Consider the following 7698-nt stretch of genomic DNA (forward strand, 5'->3'; position numbering starts at 1 on the left):
TTTTTTACAAAACATGGTCGACAGCATTCGAGTCCTAATAATCCTTGAAATTGATCTGCGAAATCAGAATTTTAAAATTCCGTCTCTAAGTACCCAAACGGACTTTTGCACCGAGCGATCAGACCGTTTTACTCTACCCCTCGCCCATAGCGAGCGGCCGGCGCACTATGGGATTTCGATCGTTTCACGCATCGAGCGATTCAGAGCTGATCGCTGCCGCGGTGGCATATATAGGGAGTAGTGATGGTAAGTGGCAGCGATGACGGACAAGTACGCACGATGAATGGATTGACATGAAATCAAATGTGCGCGTCCGTACGATCTGTTACCTCTCGTACATCGCGACCCCGTTTAATGATATTATGCTAAATTAAAAATAAAAATACATCGATGAAATAAAAAGTGGTAAGTCTCTAGAAAGACAATATACCGCTGTGAATAAAAATTTCTCGATGAATAGCGAAATGTGAATTAGTCCGCCTGTAACGTGCATTTTGCGAACGAATTAGCTAATTCACCGCTAGTTAAAAAACGTGACCACCCAGTGCTCTTATCCAAAGTCGTCTGCAAATGAGATGAAATTAATAATCTTGACTCTAATGCAGACGACAAATTGAATTGAATAATTTACTTGAATAATGTGACGGATCTATAAAATAAAACACAAAGCCCGAAACACCAAGCAGTAAAAATCTCGATTATTGTTCCGCCCGTTGAAAAACAAAAGATCCGTCACATGGTAAGCAGAACTGGTGAAAATTGTGAAAGACTTGTTTCTCCTCCGATAACAAGCTTGAATTAAATATGATCGAGTGAATGATATTGGAAACCAAAGAACGAAACTGAGGAGAAGCAAATGTTCAGTAATATATTATGAATAATTATAATATTAATATAAATAATAATATTATATTAAAAATGGGAATTGTATGTGGTTGATGGAAAAAGTTTTTTTTTCTGTTGACCGCTACAGTTCCCAATTTGGACTTAAAAAAAAAAAAAAAAAAAAAAAAAAAAATTGTGTATACGGAAGGTAAAAAGCAAAAAATAAAATATTTTATTATTTTTTTTACTTTTTTTACGGGTCCCTACCGCTACAGTTCCCACTGAATGTGTCCTTTTCGCGCTAAGTCCATGCAGTCGCTACAGTTCCGAAACTGGACTTGTAAAAATTTCGACATTTTTGAACGCATCAGTTCCGAACGAGGTTTCAAAACTGTAGCGTTCGGTGTAAACGTATCAGTTCCGAATGAGTTTTCGCAACTGTGGCGTTTCATTTTTGTGCTTTCATGGTTGCATAAACAATCGCCAGTGTGAACGCTTCAGTTCCGAATGAGTTTTCGAAACTGTAGCGTTTCATATTTGTGCTTTCATGGTTGCATAAGCAATCGCCAGTGTGAACGCTTCAGTTCCGAATAGATTTTCGAAACTGTAGCGTTCAATGTGAACGCTTCAGTTCCGACTTTGGACTTAGAATAATTTTCATCAAAATTCGAACGCCACAGTTTCGAAAGGGTTTTAGATCCCGTTCAGTTAGGGACTTAAAATTATGACATCCACTTTCGATTAATGTTAGTTCGGTCCGAACTTTTGTTCATTTTCATTTAATTTCAATTTTTCTCGGACTTTTGGTCTTTGTTAATTTTGTCCTTTCGAAACTGTAACGTTCAATGTGAACGCTTCAGTTCCGAATAAATTCTCGAAACTGTAACGTTCAAAGTGAACGCCTCAGTTCCGAATAGATTCTCGAAACTGTAGCGTTCAATGTGAACGCTTCAGTTCCGAATAGATTCTCGAAACTGTAGCGTTCAATGTGAACGCTTCAGTTCCGAATAGATTCTCGAAACTGTAGCGTTCAATGTGAACGCTTCAGTTCCGACTTTGGACTTGGAATAATTTTCATCAAAATTCGAACGCCACAGTTTCGAAAGGGTTTTAGATCCCGTTTAGTTAGGGACTTAAAATTATGACATCCACTTTCGATTAATGTTAGTTCGGTCCGAACTTTTGTTCGTTTTCATTTAATTTCGATTTTTCTCGGACATTTAGACTATGCGAATTTTAGATTTTTCAAGCTGTAGCGTTTGGCGAGAACGCCGCAGTTACGGACAGGTTTTGTGTCAGACTTTCAATAATCTGAAAAAACTCCGAAAAAAAGAAAATAATTAGTGTTTTCATGGTTGCATAACAATTTAAAATTCATGCACAAAAATAATCCATCTATATTTCCGTTATTCAAGAATGCAAAGGAAAGACGAAAGTTCGGCAACAATTAGTTTAAGCGGTTGCATAACCATTCAAACGTTATGCTTAAACACAATCCATTTACGATATATAATAAAAATAAAGCTTTATTATCAACTTTGAAGTCCATTCTATTGCTGATCTTTAGACCTATAGATTAGGTCAAGATGTCAAATGTCAAAAAACAACTACAGGTTCCTGTATTTGTAGCAATGCTGGCGCCATCTGTAGAACAGTTACCTAAACTTGAAAGTCAAAAAAATTACAGCTTTCTGTAACTATTAATGTTGGTATCGCCACCTGTTAGTCGAAAACATAATTTAGTGGCGCCATCTATATGACAGGTCTGGAACTTCACAAATGTCAAAAATTACTGGTTTTTACTTTATTTACATATTTTTTTTGAAATTTGGCGCCCATTTTGACCCAAAAGTGGCGCCATCTATGTGTCAGGTCTGGAACTTCATAAATGTCAAAAATTACAAGATTCTGGGTTCATTTACGTATTTTTCTTGAATTTTAAGCATAATTTGACCTGACCTGACCCTAAAATGGCGTCATCTATGTGTCAGGTCTGGAACTTCAGAAATGTCAAAAATTACTGTTTTTTCCTTTATTTTACATATTGTTTTTGAATTTCGGCGCCTATTTTGACTCAAAAATGGCGCCATCTAAATGACAGGTCTGGAACTTCAGAAATGTCAAAAATTACAAGATTCTGGGAAGATTCTGGGTTAATTTACGTATTTTTCTTGAATTTTAAGCATAATTTGACCTGACCTGACCCTAAAATGGCGTCATCTATGTGTCAGGTCTGGAACTTCAGAAATGTCAAAAATTACTGTTTTTTCCTTTATTTTACATATTGTTTTTGAATTTCGGCGCCTATTTTGACTCAAAAATGGCGCCATCTAAATGACAGGTCTGGAACTTCAGAAATGTCAAAAATTACAAGATTCTGGGAAGATTCTGGGTTAATTTACGTATTTTTCTTGAATTTTAAGCATAATTTGACCTGACCTGACCCTAAAATGGCGCCATCTATGTGTCAGGTCTGGAACTTCAGAAATGTCAAAAATTACTGTTTTTTCCTTTATTTTACATATTGTTTTTGAATTTTGGCGCCTATTTTGACTCAAAAATGGCGCCATCTATATGACAGGTCTGGAACTTCAGAAATGTCAAAAATTACAAGATTCTGGGTTAATTTACGTATTTTTTTTGAATGTTAAGCATAATTTGACCTGACCTGACCCTAAAATGGCGCCATCTATGTGTCAGGTCTGGAACTTCATAAATGTCAAAAATTACTGTTTTTCCTTTATTTTACATATTGTTTTTGAATTTTGGCGCCTATTTTAACTCAAAAATGGCGCCATCTATATGACAGGTCTGGAACTTCAGAAATGTCAAAAATTACAAGATTCTGTGTTAATTTACGTATTTTTCTTGAATTTTAAGCATAATTTGACCTAACTGACCCTAAAATGGCGCCATCTATGTGTCAGGTCTGGAACTTCATAAATGTCAAAAATTACTGTTTTTCCTTTATTTTACATATTGTTTTTGAATTTTGGCGCCTATTTTGACTCAAAAATGGCGCCATCTATGTGACAGGTCTGGAACTTCACAAATGTCAAAAATTACTGTTTTTTCCTATATTTTACATATTGTTTTTGAATTTTGGCGCCTATTTTAACTCAAAAATGGCGCCATCTATGTGACAGGTCTGGAACTTCAGAAATGTCAAAAATTACAAGATTCTGGGAAGATTCTGGGTTAATTTACGTATTTTTCTTGAATTTTAAGCATAATTTGACCTGACCTGACCCTAAAATGGCGCCATCTATGTGTCAGGTCTGGAACTTCAGAAATGTCAAAAATTACTGTTTTTTCCTTTATTTTACATATTGTTTTTGAATTTTGGCGCCTATTTTGACTCAAAAATGGCGCCATCTATATGACAGGTCTGGAACTTCAGAAATGTCAAAAATTACAAGATTCTGGGTTAATTTACGTATTTTTTTTGAATGTTAAGCATAATTTGACCTGACCTGACCCTAAAATGGCGCCATCTATGTGTCAGGTCTGGAACTTCAGAAATGTCAAAAATTACTGTTTTTTCCTTTATTTTACATATTGTTTTTGAATTTTGGCGCCTATTTTGACTCAAAAATGGCGCCATCTATGTGACAGGTCTGGAACTTCACAAATGTCAAAAATTACAAGATTCTGGGAAGATTCTGGGTTAATTTACGTATTTTTCTTGAATTTTAAGCATAATTTGACCTGACCTGACCCTAAAATGGCGCCATCTATGTGTCAGGTCTGGAACTTCAGAAATGTCAAAAATTACTGTTTTTTCCTTTATTTTACATATTGTTTTTGAATTTTGGCGCCTATTTTGACTCAAAAATGGCGCCATCTATATGACAGGTCTGGAACTTCAGAAATGTCAAAAATTACAAGATTCTGGGTTAATTTACGTATTTTTTTTGAATGTTAAGCATAATTTGACCTGACCTGACCCTAAAATGGCGCCATCTATGTGTCAGGTCTGGAACTTCAGAAATGTCAAAAATTACTGTTTTTTCCTTTATTTTACATATTGTTTTTGAATTTTGGCGCCTATTTTGACTCAAAAATGGCGCCATCTATGTGACAGGTCTGGAACTTCACAAATGTCAAAAATTACTGTTTTTTCCTATATTTTACATATTGTTTTTGAATTTTGGCGCCTATTTTAACTCAAAAATGGCGCCATCTATATGACAGGTCTGGAACTTCAGAAATGTCAAAAATTACAAGATTCTGGGTTAATTTACGTATTTTTCTTGAATTTTAAGCATAATTTGACCTGACCTGACCCTAAAATGGCGTCATCTATGTGTCAGGTCTGGAACTTCAGAAATGTCAAAAATTACTGTTTTTTCCTTTATTTTACATATTGTTTTTGAATTTCGGCGCCTATTTTGACTCAAAAATGGCGCCATCTAAATGACAGGTCTGGAACTTCAGAAATGTCAAAAATTACAAGATTCTGGGAAGATTCTGGGTTAATTTACGTATTTTTCTTGAATTTTAAGCATAATTTGACCTGACCTGACCCTAAAATGGCGCCATCTATGTGTCAGGTCTGGAACTTCAGAAATGTCAAAAATTACTGTTTTTTCCTTTATTTTACATATTGTTTTTGAATTTTGGCGCCTATTTTGACTCAAAAATGGCGCCATCTATATGACAGGTCTGGAACTTCAGAAATGTCAAAAATTACAAGATTCTGGGTTAATTTACGTATTTTTTTTGAATGTTAAGCATAATTTGACCTGACCTGACCCTAAAATGGCGCCATCTATGTGTCAGGTCTGGAACTTCATAAATGTCAAAAATTACTGTTTTTTCCTTTATTTTACATATTGTTTTTGAATTTTGGCGCCTATTTTGACTCAAAAATGGCGCCATCTATATGACAGGTCTGGAACTTCAGAAATGTCAAAAATTACAAGATTCTGGGTTAATTTACGTATTTTTCTTGAATTTTAAGCATAATTTGACCTAACTGACCCTAAAATGGCGCCATCTATGTGTCAGGTCTGGAACTTCATAAATGTCAAAAATTACTGTTTTTCCTTTATTTTACATATTGTTTTTGAATTTTGGCGCCTATTTTGACTCAAAAATGGCGCCATCTATGTGACAGGTCTGGAACTTCACAAATGTCAAAAATTACTGTTTTTTCCTATATTTTACATATTGTTTTTGAATTTTGGCGCCTATTTTAACTCAAAAATGGCGCCATCTATGTGACAGGTCTGGAACTTCAGAAATGTCAAAAATTACAAGATTCTGGGAAGATTCTGGGTTAATTTACGTATTTTTCTTGAATTTTAAGCATAATTTGACCTGACCTGACCCTAAAATGGCGCCATCTATGTGTCAGGTCTGGAACTTCAGAAATGTCAAAAATTACTGTTTTTTCCTTTATTTTACATATTGTTTTTGAATTTTGGCGCCTATTTTGACTCAAAAATGGCGCCATCTATATGACAGGTCTGGAACTTCACAAATGTCAAAAATTACAAGATTCTGGGTTAATTTACGTATTTTTCTTGAATTTTAAGCATAATTTGACCTAACTGACCCTAAAATGGCGCCATCTATGTGTCAGGTCTGGAACTTCATAAATGTCAAAAATTACTGTTTTTCCTATATTTTACATATTGTTTTTGAATTTTGGCGCCTATTTTGACTCAAAAATGGCGCCATCTATGTGACAGGTCTGGAACTTCACAAATGTCAAAAATTACTGTTTTTTCCTATATTTTACATATTGTTTTTGAATTTTGGCGCCTATTTTAACTCAAAAATGGCGCCATCTATATGACAGGTCTGGAACTTCAGAAATGTCAAAAATTACAAGATTCTGGGTTAATTTACGTATTTTTCTTGAATTTTAAGCATAATTTGACCTAACTGACCCTAAAATGGCGCCATCTATGTGTCAGGTCTGGAACTTCATAAATGTCAAAAATTACAAGATTCTGGGTTCATTTACGTATTTTTCTTGAATTTTAAGCATAATTTGACCTGACCTGACCCTAAAATGGCGCCATCTATGTGTCAGGTCTGGAACTTCATAAATGTCAAAAATTACTGTTTTTCCTTTATTTTACATATTGTTTTTTAATTTTGGCGCCTATTTTGACTCAAAAATGGCGCCATCTATATGACAGGTCTGGAACTTCAGAAATGTCAAAAATTACAAGATTCTGGGTTAATTTACGTATTTTTCTTGAATTTTAAGCATAATTTGACCTGACCTGACCCTAAAATGGCGTCATCTATGTGTCAGGTCTGGAACTTCAGAAATGTCAAAAATTACAAGATTCTGTGTTAATTTACGTATTTTTCTTGAATTTTAAGCATAATTTGACCTGACCTGACCCTAAAATGGCGTCATCTATGTGTCAGGTCTGGAACTTCAGAAATGTCAAAAATTACAAGATTCTGTGTTAATTTACGTATTTTTCTTGAATTTTAAGCATAATTTGACCTAACTGACCCTAAAATGGCGCCATCTATGTGTCAGGTCTGGAACTTCATAAATGTCAAAAATTACAAGATTCTGGGTTAATTTACGTATTTTTCTTGAATTTTAAGCATAATTTGACCTAACTGACCCTAAAATGGCGCCATCTATGTGTCAGGTCTGGAACGTCATAAATGTCAAAAATTACAAGATTCTGGGTTAATTTACGTATTTTTCTTGAATTTTAAGCATAATTTGACCTGACCTGACCCTAAAATGGCGCCATCTATGTGTCAGGTCTGGAACTTCATAAATGTCAAAAATTACTGTTTTTTCCTTTATTTTACATATTGTTTTTGAATTTTGGCGCCTATTTTGACTCAAAAATGGCGCCATCTATATGACAGGTCTGGAACTTCATAAAT

The sequence above is a fragment of the Gnatocerus cornutus genome, unplaced genomic scaffold (genome assembly GCF_029298725.1).
Source record: "Gnatocerus cornutus isolate USDA-ARS CGAHR unplaced genomic scaffold, icGnaCorn1.1 ctg00000163.1, whole genome shotgun sequence".
NCBI classification, from domain to species: Eukaryota; Metazoa; Arthropoda; class Insecta; order Coleoptera; family Tenebrionidae; genus Gnatocerus; species Gnatocerus cornutus.